Here is an 18,238-nt window from a genome sequence, read left to right on the forward strand (position 1 = left end):
AGACAGTGTCTTCCTAGAGCAGAGTGAAGACAGTGTGTCCCTACAACGGAATGAAGACAGTTTGTACCTAACGCAGAGTGAAGACAGTGTGTTTCTAGAGCAGAGTGAAGACAGTGTGTTCCTAAATCAGAGTGAAGACATTGTGTTCCTAAAGCAGAGTGAAGACAGTGTGTTCCTAATGCAGAGTTGCGGTGTATGTACATTGAGCAGAGTGAAGACAGTGTGTTCCTTGAGCAGAGTGAAGACATTATGTTCCTAACGCAGATGAATACAGTGTGTTCCTAGAGCAGAGTGAAGACAGTATGTTCCTAATGCAGAGAGAAGACAGTGTGTTCCTAAATCAGAGTGAAGACAGTGTGTTCGTAGAGCATAGTGAAGACAGTGTGTTCCTAATGCAGAGTTGCGGTGTATGTGCATGGAGCAGTGTGAAGACAGTGTGTTCCTAGAGCAGAGTGAAGACAGTTTGTTCCTAATGCAGAGTGAAGACAGTGTGTTCCTAATGCAGAGTTAAGACAGTGTGTTCCTAACGCATAGTGAAGACAGTGTGTTCCTACCGCATAGTGAAGACAGTGTGTTCCAACGTATAGTGAAGAGAGTATGTTCTTAATGCATAGTGAAGTCAGTGTGTTCCAAACACAGAGTTGCAGTGTATGTGCATGGAGCAGAGTGAAGACAGTGAGTTCCTAGAGCAAGTGAAGACAGTGTTCCTAACGCATAGTGAAGACAGTGTGTTCCTAAGCAGAGTGAAGACAGTGTGTTCCTAAAGCATAGTGAAGACACTGTGTTCCTAATGCATAGTGAAGACAGTGTCTTCCTAGAGCAGTGTGAAGACAGTATGTTCCTAACGCATAGTGAAGACAGTGTGCTCCTAATGCATAGTGAAGACAGTGTGTTCCTAGAGCAGAGTGAAGACAGTGTGTTCCTAATACAGAGTTGCCGTGTACGTGCATGGAGCAGAGTGAAGCCAGAGTGTTCCTAGAGCAGAGTGAAGACAGTTTGTTCCTAACGCAGAGTGAAGACAGTGTGTTCCTGGAGCAGAATGAAGACAGTGTGTTCCTAACGCAGAGTTGCGAAGTATGTGCATGGAGTAGAGTGAAGACAGTGTGTTCCTATAGCAGAGTGAAGACAGTGTGTTCGTAATGCAGAGTGAAGACAGTGAGTTCCTAGAGCAGAGTGAAGACAGTGTGTTCCTGATGCAGAGTGAAGACAGTGTGTTCCTGATGCAGAGTGAAGACACTGTGTTCCTGATGCAGAATGAAGACAATGTGTTCCTAGAGCAGAGTGAAGACAGTATGTTCCTTACGCAGAGTTAAGACATTGTGTTCCTAGAGGAGAAAGAAGACAGTGTGTTCCTAGAGCAGAGTGTAGACAGTGTGTTCCTAGAACAGAGTGAAGACAGTGTGTTCTTCATGCTGAGTGAAGACAGTGTGTTCCTATAGCAGAGTGAAGACAGTGTGTTCCTAATGCAGAGTGAAGACAGTGTGTTCCTAGAGCAGAGTGAAGACTGTGTTCCTAACGCATTTGCGGTGTATGTGCATGAAGCAGAGTGAAGACAGTGTGTTCCTAGAGCAGAGAGAAGACAGTGTGCTCATAATGCAGAGTGAAGACAGTGTGTTCCTAATGCATAGTGAAGACAGTGTGTTCTTAGAGCAGAGTGAAGACAGTGTGTTACTAACGCAGAGTTGTGGTGTACGTGCATGGAGCAGAGTGATGCCAGTGTGTTCCTAGAGCAGAGTGAAGACAGTTTGTTCCTAACGCAGAGTGAAGACAGTGTGTTCCTGGAGCAGAATGAAGAAAGTGTGTTCCTAACGCAGAGTTGCGAAGTATGTGCAAGGAGTAGAGTGAAGACAGTGTGTTCCTATAGCAGAGTGAAGACAGTGTGTTCGTAATGCAGAGTGAAGACAGTGAGTTCCTAGAGCAGAGTGAAGACAGTGTTCCTAAATCAGAGTGAAGACAGTGTGTTCCTTAGGCAGAGTGAAGACAGTGTGTTCCTAATGCAGAGTGAAGAGAGTGTATTCCTAGAGGAGAGTGAAGACAGTGTGTTCCTAATGCAGAGTGAAGACCGTGTGTTCCTAATGCAGAGTGAAGACAGTGTGTTCCTCGAGCAGAGTGAAGAGAGTGTGTTCCTAACGCAGAGTTGCAGTGTATGTGCATGGAGCAATGTAAAGACAGTGTGTTCCTAGAGCAGAATAAAGACAGTGTGTTCCTAATGCAGAGTGAAGACAGTGTGTTCCTATAGCAGAGTGAAGACAGTGTCTTCCTAGAGCAGAGTGAAGACAGTGTGTTCCTAAATGAGAAAGAAAACAGTGTGTTCCTGCAGCAGAGTGAAGACAGTGTGTTCCTCGAGCAGAGTGAAGACAGTGTGTTCCTAACGCAGAGTTGCAGTGTATGTACATGGAGCAGTGTGAAGACATTGTGTTCCTAGAGCAGAATAAAGACAGTGTGTTCCTAATGCAGAGTTAAGACAGTGTGTTCCTAATGCAGAGTAAAGACAGTGTGTTTCTAGAGAAGAGTGAAGACAGTGTGTTCCTAATGAAGAGTGAGGTCAGTGTATTACTAATGCAGAGTGAAGCCAGTGTGTTCCTAGAGCAGAGTGAAGACAGTGTGTCCCTAACGCAGAGTTGTGGTGTACGTGCATGGAGCAGAGTGAAGCCAGTGTGTTCCTAGAGCAGAATGAAGACAGTGTGTTCCTAACGCAAAGTGAAGACAGTGCGTTCCTAATGCAGAGTTGCGAAGTATGTGCATGGAGTAGAGTGAAGACAGTGTGTTCCTATAGCAGAGTGAAGACAGTGTGTTCCTGGAGCAGAATGAAGACAGTGTGTTCCTAACGCAGAGTGAAGACAGTGCGTTCCTAATGCAGAGTTGCGAAGTATGTGCATGGAGTAGAATGAAGACAGTGTGTTCCTATAGCAGAGTGAAGACAGTGTGTTCGTAATGCAGAGTGAAGACAGTGAGTTCCTAGAGCAGAGTGAAGACAGTGTTCCTAAATCAGAGTGAAGACAGTGTGTTCCTAAGGCAGAGTGAAGACAGTGTGTTCCTATTGCAGAATGAAGACAGTGTGTTCCTAAATGAGATAGAAAACAGTGTGTTCCTGCAGCAGAGTGAAGACAGTGTGTTCCTAATGCAGAGTGAAGACAGTGTGTTCCTAATGCAGAGTAAAGACAGTGTGTTCCTAGAGAAGAGTGAAGACAGTGTGTTCCTAATACAGAGTGAGGTCAGTGTATTACTAATGCAGCGTGAAGACAGTGTGTTCCTAGAACAGAGTGAAGACAGTGTGTTCCTATCGCAGAGTTGCGGTGTATGTGTATGGAGCTAAGTGAAGACAGTGTGTTCCTAGAGCAGAGTGAAAACAGTGTGTTCCTAATGCAGACTGAAAAGTGTGTTACTAGAGCAGAGTGAAGACAGTGTGTTCCCAATGCAGAGTTGCGGTGTACGTGCATAGAGCAGATTGAAGACAGTATGTTCCTAGAGTAGAGTGAAGACAGTATGTTCATAATGCAGAGTGAAGACAGTGTGTTCCTAGAGCAGAATGAAGACAGGGTGTTCCTAACGCAAAGTGAAGACAGTGCGTTCCTAACGAAGAGTTGCTGTGTACGTGCATGGAGCAGATTGAAGACAGTGTGTTCCTAGAGCAGAGTGAAGACAGTGTGTTCCTAGAGCAGAATGAAGACACTGTGTTCCTAATGCACAGTGAAGACCGTGTGTTCCTATGCCGAGTGAAGACAGTGTGTTCCTAATGTAGAGTGAAGACTGTGTCTTCCTAGAGCAGAGTGAAGACAGTGTGTTCCTAAAGCAGAGTTGCGGTGTATGTGCATGGAGCACAGTGAAGACAGTGTTTTCCTAGAGCAGAGTGAAGACAGTGTGTTCCTAACGCATAGTGAAGACAGTGTGTTCCTAATGCAGCGAGAAGACAGTGTCTTCCTAGAGCAGAGTGAAGACAGTGTGTCCCTACAACGGAATGAAGACAGTTTGTACCTAACGCAGAGTGAAGACAGTGTGTTTCTAGAGCAGAGTGAAGACAGTGTGTTCCTAAATCAGAGTGAAGACATTGTGTTCCTAAAGCAGAGTGAAGACAGTGTGTTCCTAATGCAGAGTTGCGGTGTATGTACATTGAGCAGAGTGAAGACAGTGTGTTCCTTGAGCAGAGTAAAGACATTATGTTCCTAACGCAGATGAATACAGTGTGTTCCTAGAGCAGAGTGAAGACAGTATGTTCCTAATGCAGAGAGAAGGCAGTGTGTTCCTAAATCAGAGTGAAGACAGTGTGTTCGTAGAGCATAGTGAAGACAGTGTGTTCCTAATGCAGAGTTGCGGTGTATGTGCATGGAGCAGTGTGAAGACAGTGTGTTCCTAGAGCAGAGTGAAGACAGTATGTTCCTAATGCAGAGTGAAGACAGTGTGTTCCTAATGCAGAGTTAAGACAGTGTGTTCCTAACGCATAGTGAAGACAGTGTGTTCCTACCGCATAGTGAAGACAGTGTGTTCCAACGTATAGTGAAGAGAGTATGTTCTTAATGCATAGTGAAGTCAGTGTGTTCCAAACACAGAGTTGCAGTGTATGTGCATGGAGCAGAGTGAAGACAGTGAGTTCCTAGAGCAAGTGAAGACAGTGTTCCTAACGCATAGTGAAGACAGTGTGTTCCTAAGCAGAGTGAAGACAGTGTGTTCCTAAAGCATAGTGAAGACACTGTGTTCCTAATGCATAGTGAAGACAGTGTCTTCCTAGAGCAGTGTGAAGACAGTATGTTCCTAACGCATAGTGAAGACAGTGTGCTCCTAATGCATAGTGAAGACAGTGTGTTCCTAGAGCAGAGTGAAGACAGTGTGTTCCTAATACAGAGTTGCCGTGTACGTGCATGGAGCAGAGTGAAGCCAGTGTGTTCCTAGAGCAGAGTGAAGACAGTTTGTTCCTAACGCAGAGTGAAGACAGTGTGTTCCTGGAGCAGAATGAAGACAGTGTGTTCCTAACGCAGAGTTGCGAAGTATGTGCATGGAGTAGAGTGAAGACAGTGTGTTCCTATAGCAGAGTGAAGACAGTGTGTTCGTAATGCAGAGTGAAGACAGTGAGTTCCTAGAGCAGAGTGAAGACAGTGTGTTCCTGATGCAGAGTGAAGACAGTGTGTTCCTGATGCAGAGTGAAGACACTGTGTTCCTGATGCAGAGTGAAGACAATGTGTTCCTAGAGCAGAGTGAAGACAGTATGTTCCTTACGCAGAGTTAAGACATTGTGTTCCTAGAGGAGAATGAAGACAGTGTGTTCCTAGAGCAGAGTGTAGACAGTGTGTTCCTAGAACAGAGTGAAGACAGTGTTTTCTTCATGCTGAGTGAAGACAGTGTGTTCCTATAGCAGAGTGAAGACAGTGTGTTCCTAATGCAGAGTGAAGACAGTGTGTTCCTAGAGCAGAGTGAAGACAGTGTGTTCCTAAAGCATTTGCGGTGTATGTGCATGGAGCAGAGTGAAGACAGTGTATTCCTAGAGCAGAGAGAAGACTGTGTGCTCATAATGCAGAGTGAAGACAGTGTGTTCCTAATGCATAGTGAAGACAGTGTGTTCTTAGAGCAGAGTGAAGACAGTGTGTTACTAACGCAGAGTTGTGGTGTACGTGCATGGAGCAGAGTGATGCCAGTGTGTTCCTAGAGCAGAGTGAAGACAGTTTGTTCCTAAAGCAGAGTGAAGACAGTGTGTTCCTGGAGCAGAATGAAGAAAGTGTGTTCCTAACGCAGAGTTGCGAAGTATGTGCAAGGAGTAGAGTGAAGACAGTGTGTTCCTATAGCAGAGTGAAGACAGTGTGTTCGTAATGCAGAGTGAAGACAGTGAGTTCCTAGAGCAGAGTGAAGACAGTGTTCCTAAATCAGAGTGAAGACAATGTGTTCCTTAGGCAGAGTGAAGACAGTGTGTTCCTAATGCAGAGTGAAGAGAGTGTATTCCTAGAGGAGAGTGAAGACAGTGTGTTCCTAATGCAGAGTGAAGACCGTGTGTTCCTAATGCAGAGTGAAGACAGTGTGTTCCTCGAGCAGAGTGAAGAGAGTGTGTTCCTAACGCAGAGTTGCAGTGTATGTGCATGGAGCAATGTAAAGACAGTGTGTTCCTAGAGCAGAATAAAGACAGTGTGTTCCTAATGCAGAGTGAAGACAGTGTGTTCCTATAGCAGAGTGAAGACAGTGTCTTCCTAGAGAAGAGTGAAGACAGTGTGTTCCTAAATGAGAAAGAAAACAGTGTGTTCCTGCAGCAGAGTGAAGACAGTGTGTTCCTCGAGCAGAGTGAAGACAGTGTGTTCCTAACGCAGAGTTGCAGTGTATGTACATGGAGCAGAGTGAAGACAGTGTGTTCCTAGAGCAGAATAAAGACAGTGTGTTCCTAATGCAGAGTTAAGACAGTGTGTTCCTAATGCAGAGTAAAGACAGTGTGTTTCTAGAGAAGAGTGAAGACAGTGTGTTCCTAATGAAGAGTGAGGTCAGTGTATTACTAATGCAGAGTGAAGCCAGTGTGTCCCTAGAGCAGAGTGAAGACAGTGTGTCCCTAACGCAGAGTTGTGGTGTACGTGCATGGAGCAGAGTGAAGCCAGTGTGTTCCTAGAGCAGAATGAAGACAGTGTGTTCCTAACGCAAAGTGAAGACAGTGCGTTCCTAATGCAGAGTTGCGAAGTATGTGCATGGAGTAGAGTGAAGACAGTGTGTTCCTATAGCAGAGTGAAGACAGTGTGTTCCTGGAGCAGAATGAAGACAGCGTGTTCCTAACGCAGAGTGAAGACAGTGCGTTCCTAATGCAGAGTTGCGAAGTATGTGCATGGAGTAGAATGAAGACAGTGTGTTCCTATAGCAGAGTGAAGACAGTGTGTTCGTAATGCAGAGTGAAGACAGTGAGTTCCTAGAGCAGAGTGAAGACAGTGTTCCTAAATCAGAGTGAAGACAGTGTGTTCCTAAGGCAGAGTGAAGACAGTGTGTTCCTATTGCAGAATGAAGACAGTGTGTTCCTAAATGAGATAGAAAACAGTGTGTTCCTGCAGCAGAGTGAAGACAGTGTGTTCCTGCAGCAGAGTGAAGACAGTGTGTTCCTAATGCAGAGTAAAGACAGTGTGTTCCTAGAGAAGAGTGAAGACAGTGTGTTCCTAATACAGAGTGAGGTCAGTGTATTACTAATGCAGCGTGAAGACAGTGTGTTCCTAGAACAGAGTGAAGACAGTGTGTTCCTATCGCAGAGTTGCGGTGTATGTGTATGGAGCTAAGTGAAGACAGTGTGTTCCTAGAGCAGAGTGAAAACAGTGTGTTCCTAATGCAGACTGAACAGTGTGTTACTAGAGCAGAGTGAAGACAGTGTGTTCCTAATGCAGAGTTGCGGTGTACGTGCATAGAGCAGATTGAAGACAGTATGTTCCTAGAGCAGAATGAAGACAGGGTTTTCCTAAAGCAAAGTGAAGACAGTGCGTTCCTAACGACGAGTTGCTGTGTACGTGCATGGAGCAGATTGAAGACAGTGTGTTCCTAGAGCAGAGTGAAGACAGTGTGTTCCTAGAGCAGAATGAAGACACTGTGTTCCTAATGCACAGTGAAGACCGTGTGTTCCTATGCCGAGTGAAGACAGTGTGTTCCTAATGTAGAGTGAAGACTGTGTCTTCCTAGAGCAGAGTGAAGACAGTGTGTTCCTAACGCAGAGTTGCGGTGTATGTGCATGGAGCACAGTGAAGACAGTGTTTTCCTAGAGCAGAGTGAAGACAGTGTGTTCCTAACGCATAGTGAAGCCAGTGTGTTCCTAATGCAGCGAGAAGACAGTGTCTTCCTAGAGCAGAGTGAAGACAGTGTGTCCCTACAACGGAATGAAGACAGTTTGTACCTAACGCAGAGTGAAGACAGTGTGTTTCTAGAGCAGAGTGAAGACAGTGTGTTCCTAAATCAGAGTGAAGACATTGTGTTCCTAAAGCAGAGTGAAGACAGTGTGTTCCTAAGGCAGAGTTGCGGTGTATGTACATTGAGAAGAGTGAAGACAGTGTGTTCCTTGAGCAGAGTGAAGACATTATGTTCCTAACGCAGAGTGAATACAGTGTGTTCCTAGAGCAGAGTGAAGACAGTATGTTCCTAATGCAGAGAGAAGACAGTGTGTTCCTAAATCAGAGTGAAGACAGTGTGTTCGTAGAGCATAGTGAAGACAGTGTGTTCCTAATGCAGAGTTGCGCTGTATGTGCATGGAGCAGTGTGAAGACAGTGTGTTCCTAGAGCAGAGTGAAGACAGTATGTTCCTAATGCAGAGTGAAGACAGTGTGTTCCTAATGCAGAGTTAAGACAGTGTGTTCCTAACGCATAGTGAAGACAGTGTGTTCCTACCGCATAGTGAAGACAGTGTGTTCCAACGTATAGTGAAGAGAGTATGTTCTTAATGCATAGTGAAGTCAGTGTGTTCCAAACACAGAGTTGCAGTGTATGTGCATGGAGCAGAGTGAAGACAGTGAGTTCCTAGAGCAAGTGAAGACAGTGTTCCTAACGCATAGTGAAGACAGTATGTTCCTAACGCATAGTGAAGACAGTGTGCTCCTAATGCATAGTGAAGACAGTGTGTTCCTAGAGCAGAGTGAAAACAGTGTGTTCCTAATGCAGACTGAACAGTGTGTTACTAGAGCAGAGTGAAGACAGTGTGTTCCTAATGCAGACTGAAAAGTGTGTTACTAGAGCAGAGTGAAGACAGTGTGTTACTAAAGCAGAGTGAAGATAGTGTGTTCCTAGAGCAGAGTGAAGACAGTGTGTTCCTAAAGCAGAGTTGCGGTGTATGTGCATGGAGCAGAGTGAAGACAGTGTGTTCCTAGAGCAGAGTGAAGACAGTGTGTTCCTAACGCAGACTTGCGGTGTATGTGCATGGAGCAGAGTGAAGACAGTGTGTTCCTAATGCAGAGTGAAGACTGTGTGTTCCTAATGCATAGTGAAGGCAGTGTGTTCCTGAAGCAGAGTGAAGACAGTGTGTTCCTAACGCAGAGTTGCGGTGTTCGTGCATGGAGCAGAGTGAAGACAGTGTGTTCCTAGAGCAGAATGAAGACAGTGTGTTCCTAACACAGAGTGAAGACAGTGCGATCCTAACGCAGATATCCGAAGTACGTCACGGAGCAGAGTGAACACAGTGTGTTTCTAGAGCAGAGTGAAGACAGTGTGTTCCTAATGCAGAGTGAAAACAGTGAGTTCCAAGAGCAGAGTGAAGACAGTGTTCATAAATCAGAGTGAAGACAGTGTGTTACTAATGCAGAGTAAGACAGTGTGTTCCTAACGCAGAGAAAAGACAGCGTGTTCCTAATGCAGAATGAAGACAGTGTGTTCATAGAGCAGAATGAAGACAGTGTGTTCCAAATGCAGAGTGAAGACCGTGTGTTCCTAATGCAGAGTGAAGACAGTGTGTTCCTCGACAGAGTGAAGACAGTGTGTTCCTAAGGCACATTTGCGGTGTATGTGCATGGAGCAGAGTGAAGACAGTATATTTCTAACGCATAGTGAAGAAAGTGTGTTCCTAGAGCAGAATGAAGACAGTTTGTCTCTAACGTAGAGTGAAGACAGTGTGTTCCAAACGCAGAGTTGTGGTGTATGTGCATGGAGCAGAGTGAAGACAGTGTGTTCCTAGCGGAGAGTGAAGACAGTATGTTCCTAATGCCGAGTTAATACAGTATATTCTTACAGCAGAGTGAAGACAGTGTGTTCCTAACTCATTTGCGGTGTATGTGCATGGAGCAGAGTGAAGACAGTGTTTTCCTAGAGCAGAGTGAAGACAGTGTGTTCCTAATGCATAGTGAAGACAGTGTGTTCCTAGAGCAGAGTGAAGACAGTGTGCTCCTAATGCAGAGTGAAGACAGTGTGTTCCTAATGCATAGTGAAGACAGTGTGTTTCTAGAGCAGAGTGAAGACAGTGTGCTCCTAATGCAGAGTGAAGACAGTGTGTTCCTAATGCATAGTGAAGACAGTGTGTTCCTAGAGCAGAGTGAAGACAGTCTGTTCCTAACGCAGAGTTGTGGTGTACTTGCATGGAGCAGAGTGAAGCCAGTGTGTTCCTAGAGCAGAGTGAAGACAGTTTGTTCCTAACGCAGAGTGAATACAGTGTGTTCCTAACGCAGAGTTGCAAAGTATGTGCATGGAGTAGAGTGAAGACAGTGAGTTCCTAGAGCAGAGTGAAGACAGTGTTCCTAAATAAGAGTGAAGACAGTGTGTTCCTTAGGCAGAGTGAAGACAGTGTGTTCTTAATGCAGAGTGAAGAGAGTGTATTCCTAGAGCAGAGTGAAGACAGTGTGTTCCTATAGCAGAATGAAGACAGTGTGTTCCTAATGCAGATTGAAGACCTTGTGTTCCTAATGCAGAGTGAAGACAGTGTGTTCCTAATGAAGAGTGAGGTCAGTGTATTACTAATGCAGAGTGAAGCCAGTGTGTTCCTAGAGCAGAGTGAAGACAGTGTGTTCCTAACGCAGAGTGAAGACAGTCCGTTCCTAATGCAGAGTTGCGAAGTATGTGCATGGAGTAGAGTGAAGACAGTGTGTTCCTATAGCAGAGTGAAGACAGTGTGTTCCTAGAGCAGAGTGAACACAGTGTGTTCCTAACGCATTTGCGGTGTATGTGCATGGAGCAGAGTGAAGACAGTGTGTTCCTAGAGCAGAGAGAAGACAGTGTGCTCCTAATGCAGAGTGAAGACAGTGTGTTCCTAATGCATAGTGAAGACAGTGTGTTCTTAGAGCAGAGTGAAGACAGTGTGTTACTAACGCAGAGTTGTGGTGTACGTGCATGGAGCAGAGTGATGCCAGTGTGTTCCTAGAGCAGAGTGAAGACAGTTTGTTCCTAACGCAGAGTGAAGACAGTGTGTTCCTGGAGCAGAATGAAGAAAGTGTGTTCCTAACGCAGAGTTGCGAAGTATGTGCAAGGAGTAGAGTGAAGACAGTGTGTTCCTATAGCAGAGTGAAGACAGTGTGTTCATAATGCAGAGTGAAGACAGTGAGTTCCTAGAGCAGAGTGAAGACAGTGTTCCTATATCAGAGTGAAGACAGTGTGTTCCTTAGGCAGAGTGAAGACAGTGTGTTCCTAATGCAGAGTGAAGAGAGTGTATTCCTAGAGCAGAGTGAAGACAGTGTGTTCCTAATGCAGAGTGAAGACAGTGTGTTCCTAATGCAGAGTGAAGACAGTGTGTTCCTCGAGCAGAGTGAAGAGAGTGTGTTCCTAACGCAGAGTTGCAGTGTATGTGCATGGAGCAATGTAAAGACAGTGTGTTCCTAGAGCAGAATAAAGACAGTGTGTTCCTAATGCAGAGTGAAGACAGTGTGTTCCTATAGCAGAGTGAAGACAGTGTCTTCCTAGAGCAGAGTGAAGACAGTGTGTTCCTAAATGAGAAAGAAAACAGTGTGTTCCTGCAGCAGAGTGAAGACAGTGTGTTCCTCGAGCAGAGTGAAGACAGTGTGTTCCTAACGCAGAGTTGCAGTGTATGTACATGGAGCAGAGTGAAGACAGTGTGTTCCTAGAGCAGAATAAAGACAGTGTGTTCCTAATGCAGAGTTAAGACAGTGTGTTCCTAATGCAGAGTAAAGACAGTGTGTTTCTAGAGAAGAGTGAAGACAGTGTGTTCCTAATGAAGAGTGAGGTCAGTGTATTACTAATGCAGAGTGAAGCCAGTGTGTTCCTAGAGCAGAGTGAAGACAGTGTGTCCCTAACGCAGAGTTGTGGTGTACGTGCATGGAGCAGAGTGAAGCCAGTGTGTTACTAGAGCAGAATGAAGACAGTGTGTTCCTAACGCAGAGTGAAGACAGTGCGTTTCTAATGCAGAGTTGCGAAGTATGTGCATGGAGTAGAGTGAAGACAGTGTGTTCCTATAGCAGAGTGAGGACAGTGTGTTCCTGGAGCAGAATGAAGACAGTGTGTTCCTAACGCAGAGTGAAGACAGTGCGTTCCTAATGCAGAGTTGCGAAGTATGTGCATGGAGTAGAATGAAGAGAGTCTGTTCCTATAGCAGAGTGAAGACAAGTGTGTTCGTAATGCAGAGTGAAGACAGTGAGTTCCTAGAGCAGAGTGAAGACAGTGTTCCTAAATCAGAGTGAAGACAGTGTGTTCCTAAGGCAGAGTGAAGACAGTGTGTTCCTAATGCAGAATGAAGACAGTGTGTTCCTAAATGAGATAGAAAACAGTGTGTTCCTGCTGAAGACAGTGTGTTCTTAATGCAGAGTGAAGACAGTGTGTTCCTAACGCAGAGAAAAGACAGCGTGTTCCTAATGCAGAATGAAGACAGTGTGTTCATAGAGCAGAATGAAGACAGTGTGTTCCTAATGCAGAGTGAAGACCGTGTGTTCCTAATGCAGAGTGAAGACAGTGTGTTCCTCGACAGAGTGAAGACAGTGTGTTCCTAAGGCACATTTGCGGTGTATGTGCATGGAGCAGAGTGAAGACAGTATATTTCTAACGCATAGTGAAGAAAGTGTGTTCCTAGAGCAGAATGAAGACAGTTTGTCTCTAACGTAGAGTGAAGACAGTGTGTTCCAAACGCAGAGTTGTGGTGTATGTGCATGGAGCAGAGTGAAGACAGTGTGTTCCTAGCGGAGAGTGAAGACAGTATGTTCCTAATGCCGAGTTAATACAGTATATTCTTACAGCAGAGTGAAGACAGTGTGTTCCTAACGCATTTGCGGTGTATGTGCATGGAGCAGAGTGAAGACAGTGTGTTCCTAGAGCAGAGTGAAGACAGTGTGTTCCTAATGCATAGTGAAGACAGTGTGTTCCTAGAGCAGAGTGAAGACAGTGTGCTCCTAATGCAGAGTGAAGACAGTGTGTTCCTAATGCATAGTGAAGACAGTTGTTTCTAGAGCAGAGTGAAGACAGTGTGCTCCTAATGCAGAGTGAAGACAGTGTGTTCCTAATGCATAGTGAAGACAGTGTGTTCCTAGAGCAGAGTGAAGACAGTGTGTTCCTAACGCAGAGTTGTGGTGTACTTGCATGGAGCAGAGTGAAGCCAGTGTGTTCCTAGAGCAGAGTGAAGACAGTTTGTTCCTAACGCAGAGTGAATACAGTGTGTTCCTAACGCAGAGTTGCGAAGTATGTGCATGGAGTAGAGTGAAGACAGTGAGTTCCTAGAGCAGAGTGAAGACAGTGTTCCTAAATAAGAGTGAAGACAGTGTGTTCCTTAGGCAGAGTGAAGACAGTGTGTTCTTAATGCAGAGTGAAGAGAGTGTATTCCTAGAGCAGAGTGAAGACAGTGTGTTCCTATAGCAGAATGAAGACAGTGTGTTCCTAATGCAGATTGAAGACCTTGTGTTCCTAATGCAGAGTGAAGACAGTGTGTTCCTCGAGCAGAGTGAAGACAGTGGGTTCCTAAGGCAGAGTTGCAGTGTATGTGCATGGAGCAGAGTGAAGACAGTGTGTTCCTAGAGCAGAATAAAGACAGTGTGTTCCTAATGAAGAGTGAGGTCAGTGTATTACTAATGCAGAGTGAAGCCAGTGTGTTCCTAGAGCAGAGTGAAGACAGTGTGTTCCTAACGCAGAGTGAAGACAGTCCGTTCCTAATTCAGAGTTGCGAAGTATGTGCATGGAGTAGAGTGAAGACAGTGTGTTCCTATAGCAGAGTGAAGACAGTGTGTTCGTAATGCAGAGTGAAGACAGTGAGTTCCTAAAGCAGAGTGAAGACAGTGTTCCTAAATCAGAGTGAAGACAGTGTGTTCCTAAGGCAGAGTGAAGACAGTGTGTTCCTAATGCAGAGTGAAGAGAGTGTATTCTTAGAGCAGAGTGAAGACAGTGTGTTCCTAGAGCAGAATGAAGACAGTGTGTTCCTAATGCAGAGTGAAGACCGTGTGTTCCTAATGCAGAGTGAAGACAGTGTGTTCCTCGAGCAGAGTGAAGAGAGTGTGTTCCTATAGCAGAATGAAGACAGTGTGTTCCTAATGCAGATTGAAGACCTTGTGTTCCTAATGCAGAGTGAAGACAGTGTGTTCCTCGAGCAGAGTGAAGACAGTGGGTTCCTAAGGCAGAGTTGCAGTGTATGTGCATGGAGCAGAGTGAAGACAGTGTGTTCCTAGAGCAGAATAAAGACAGTGTGTTCCTAATGCAGAGTGAAGACAGTGTGTTCCTATAGCAGAGTGAAGACAGTGTCTTCCTAGAGCAGAGTGAAGACAGTGTGTTCCTAAATGAGAAAGAAATCAGTGTGTTCCTGCAGCAGAGTCAAGACAGTGTGTTCCTCGAGCAGAGTGAAGACAGTGTGTTCCTAACGCAGAATTGCAGTGTATGTGCATGGAGCAGAGTGAAGACAGTGTGTTCCTAGAGCAGAATAAAGACAGTGTGTTCCTAATGCAGAGTAAGGACAGTGTGTTTCTAGAGAAGAGTGAAGACAGTGTGTTCCTAATGAAGAGTGAGGTCAGTGTATTACTAATGCAGAGTGAAGACAGTGTGTTCCTAGAGCAGAGTGAAGACAGTGTGTCCTTAACGCAGAGTTGTGGTTTACGTGCATGGAGCAGAGTGAAGACAGTGTGTTCCTAGAGCAGAATGAAGACAGTGTGTTCCTAACGCAGAGTGAAGACAGTGCGTTCCTAATGCAGAGTTGCGAAGTATGTGCATGGAGTAGAGTGAAGACAGTGTGTTCCTATAGCAGAGTGAAGACAGTGTGTTCCAGGAGCAGAATGAAGACAGTGTGTTCCTAACGCAGAGTGAAGACAGTCCGTTAATAATGCAGAGTTGCGAATATGTGCATGGAGTAGAGTGAAGACAGTGTGTTCCTATAGCAGAGTGAAGACAGTGTGTTCGTAATGCAGAGTGAAGACAGTGAGTTCCTAGAGCAGAGTGAAGACAGTGTTCCTAAATCAGAGTGAAGACAGTGTGTTCCTAAGGCAGAGTGAAGACAGTGTGTTCCTAATGCAGAATGAAGACAGTGTGTTCCTAATGCAGAGTGAAGACCGTGTGTTCCTAATGCAGAGTGAAGACAGTGTGTTCCTTGAGCAGAGTGAAAAGAGTGTGTTCCTAACGCAGAGTTGCAGTGTATGTGCATGGAGCAATGCGAAGACAGTGTGTTCCTAGAGCAGAATAAAGACAGTGTGTTCCTAATGCAGAGTAAAGACAGTGTGTTCCTATAGCAGAGTGAAGACAGTGTCTTCCTAGAGCAGAGTGAAGACAGTGTGTTCCTAAATGAGAAAGAAAACAGTGTGTTCCTGCAGCAGAGTGAAGACAGTGTGTTCCTAATGCAGAGTGAAGACAGTGTGTTCCTAATACAGAGTAAAGACAGTGTGTTCCTAGAGAAGAGTGAAGACAGTGTGTTCCTAATAAAGAGTGAGGTCAGTGTATTACTAATGCAGCGTGAAGACAGTGTGTTCCTAGAACAGAGTGAAGACAGTGTGTTCCTATCGCAGAGTTGCGGTGTATATGTATGGAGCTAAGTGAAGACAGTGTGTTCCTAGAGCAGAGTGAAAACACTGTGTTCCTAATGCTGACTGAACAGTGTGTTCCTAGAGCAGAGTGAAGACAATGTGTTCCTAATGCAGACTGAACAGTGTGTTACTAGAGCAGAGTGAAGACAGTGTGTTCCTAAGGCAGAGTGAAGACAGTGTGTTACTAAAACAGAGTGAAGATAGTGTGTTCCTAGAGCAGAGTGAAGACAGTGATTTCCTAAAGCAGAGTTGCGGTGTATGTGCATGGAGCAGAGTGAAGACAGTGTGTTCCTTGAGCAGAGTGAAGACAGTGTGTTCCTAGAGCAGTATGAAGACAGTTTGTCTCTTACGTAGAGTGAAGACAGTGTGTTCCAAATGCAGAGTTGTGGTGTATGTGCATGGAGCAGAGTGAAGACAGTGTGTTCCTAGCGGAGAGTGAAGACAGTATGTTCCTAATGCCGAGTTAATCCATTATGTTCCTACAGCAGAGTGAAGACAGTGTGTTCCTAACAAAGAGTTGCTGTTAGGTGCATGGGGCAGAGTGAAGACAGTGTGTTCCTAGAGTAGAGTGAAGACAGTGTGTTCCTAATGCAGAGTGAAGACAGTGTGTCCCTAATGCAGAGTGAAGACAGTGTGTTCCTAAAGCAGCGTGAAGACAGTGTGTTCCTAGAGCAGAGTGAAGACAGTGTGTTACTAACTCAGAGTTGCGGTGTACGTGCATGGAGCAGATTGAAGACTGTGTGTTCATAATGCAGAGTGAAGACAGTGTGTTCCTAGAGCAGAGTGAAGACAGTGTGTTCCTAACACAGAGTTTCGGTGTATGTGCATGGAGCAGAGTGAAGACATTGTGTTCCTAGAGCAGAATGAAGACAGTGTGTTCCTAATGCACAGTGAAGACAGTGTGTTCCTAATGCAGAGGGAAGACAGTGTGATCCTAATGCAGAATGAAGACAGTGTGTTCTTGATGCAGAGTGAAGACAGTGTGTTCCTAGAGCAGAATAAAGACAGTATGTTCTTTCAGAAGAGTGAAGACTGTGTGTTCCTTGAGCAGAATGAAGACAGTTTGTTCCTAATGCACAGTTAAGACCGTGTTTTCCTATGCAGAGTGAAGACAGTGTGTTCCTAATGCAGAGTGAAGACAATGTCTTCCTAGAGCAGAGTGAAGACAGTGTGTTCCTAACGAATAGGGAAGACAGTGTGTTCCTAACGCATAGTGAAAACAGTATGTTCCTAACGCATAGTGAAGACAGTGTGTTCCTAACGCAGAGTTGCGGTATATGTGCATGGAGCACAGTGAAGACAGTGTTTTCCTAGAGCAGAGTGAAGACAGTGTGTTCCTAACGCATAGTGAAGACAGTGTGTTCCTAATGCAGCGTGCGGACAGTGTGTTCCTACGGCAGAGTGAAGGCAGTGTCTTCCTAGAGCAGAGTGAAGACAGTGTGTTCCTAACGCATAGTGAAGACAGTGTGTTCCTAATGAATATTGAATACAGTTTCTTCCTAGAGCAGAGTGAAGACAGTGTGATCCTAACGCATAGTGAAGACAGTGTGTTCCTAAGGCAGAGTGAAGACAGTGTGTTCCTAAAGCAGAGTGAAGACAGTGTGTTCCTAGAGCAGAATGAAGACAGTGTTTTTAATGCAGAGTGAAGGCAGTGTGTTCTTAATTCAGAGTGAAGACAGTGTGTTCCTACACCAGAATGAAGACAGTTTGTTCCTAACCAGAGAGAAGACAGTGTGTTCCTAGAGCAGAGTGTAGACAGTGTGTTCCTAGAGCAGAGTGAACACAGTGTGTTCTTCATGCAGAGTGAAGACAGTGTGTTCCCATAGCAGAGAGAAGACAGTGTGTTCCTAATGCAGAGTGAAGACAGTGTGTTTCTAGAGCAGAGTGAATACAGTGTGTTACTAACGCATTTGCGGTTTATGTGCATGGAGGAGAGTGAAGACAGGGTGTTCCTAGTGCACAGTGAAGACAGTGTGCTCCTAATGCAGAGTGAAGACAGTGTGTTCCTAATGCATAGTTAAGACAGTGTGTTCCTAGAGCAGAGTGAAGACAGTGTGTTCCTAACGCAGAGTTGTGGTGTACGTGCATTGAGCAGAGTGAAGCCAGTGTGTTCCTACAACAGAGTGAAGACAGTTTGTTCCTAACGCAGAGTGAAGACTGTGTTCCTGGAGCAGAATGAAGACAGTGTGTTCCTAACGCAGAGTTGCGAAGTATGTGCATGGAATAGAGTGAAGACAGTGTGTTCCTATAGCAGAGTGAAGACAGTGTGTTCGTAATGCAGAGTGAAGACAGTGAGTTCCTAGAGCAGAGTGAAGACTGTGTTCCTAAATCAGAGTGAAGACAGTGTGTTCCTTAGGCAGAGTGAAGACAGTGTGTTCCTAATGCAGAGTGAAGAGAGTGTATTCCTAGAGCAGAGTGAAGACAGTGTGTTCCTGCAGCAGAGTGAAGACAGTATTTTCCTAGAGCAGAGTGAAGACAGTGTGTTCCTAATGCAGAGTGAAGACCTTGTGTTCCTAATGCAGAGTGAAGACAGTGTGTTCCTCGAACAGAGGGAAGGCAGTGTGTTCCTAACGCAGACTGAACAGTGTGTTACTAGAGCAGAGTGAAGACAGTGTGTTCCTAGAGCAGAGTGAAGACAGTTTGTTCCTAACGCAGAGTTGCGGTGTATGTGCATGGAGCAGAGTGAAGACAGTGTGTTCCTAATGCAGACTGAAGACAGTGTGTTCCTAATGCATAGTGAAGGCAGTGTGTTCATGAAGCAGAGTGAAGACAGTGTGTTCCTAATGCATAGTGAAGACAGTGTGTTTCTAGAGCAGAGTGAAGACAGTGTGCTCCTAATGCAGAGTGAAGACAGTGTGTTCCTAATGCATAGTGAAGACAGTGTGTTCCTAGAG

Source organism: Microtus pennsylvanicus, chromosome 1 (assembly GCF_037038515.1).
Source record: "Microtus pennsylvanicus isolate mMicPen1 chromosome 1, mMicPen1.hap1, whole genome shotgun sequence".
Lineage (NCBI taxonomy): Eukaryota > Metazoa > Chordata > Mammalia > Rodentia > Cricetidae > Microtus > Microtus pennsylvanicus.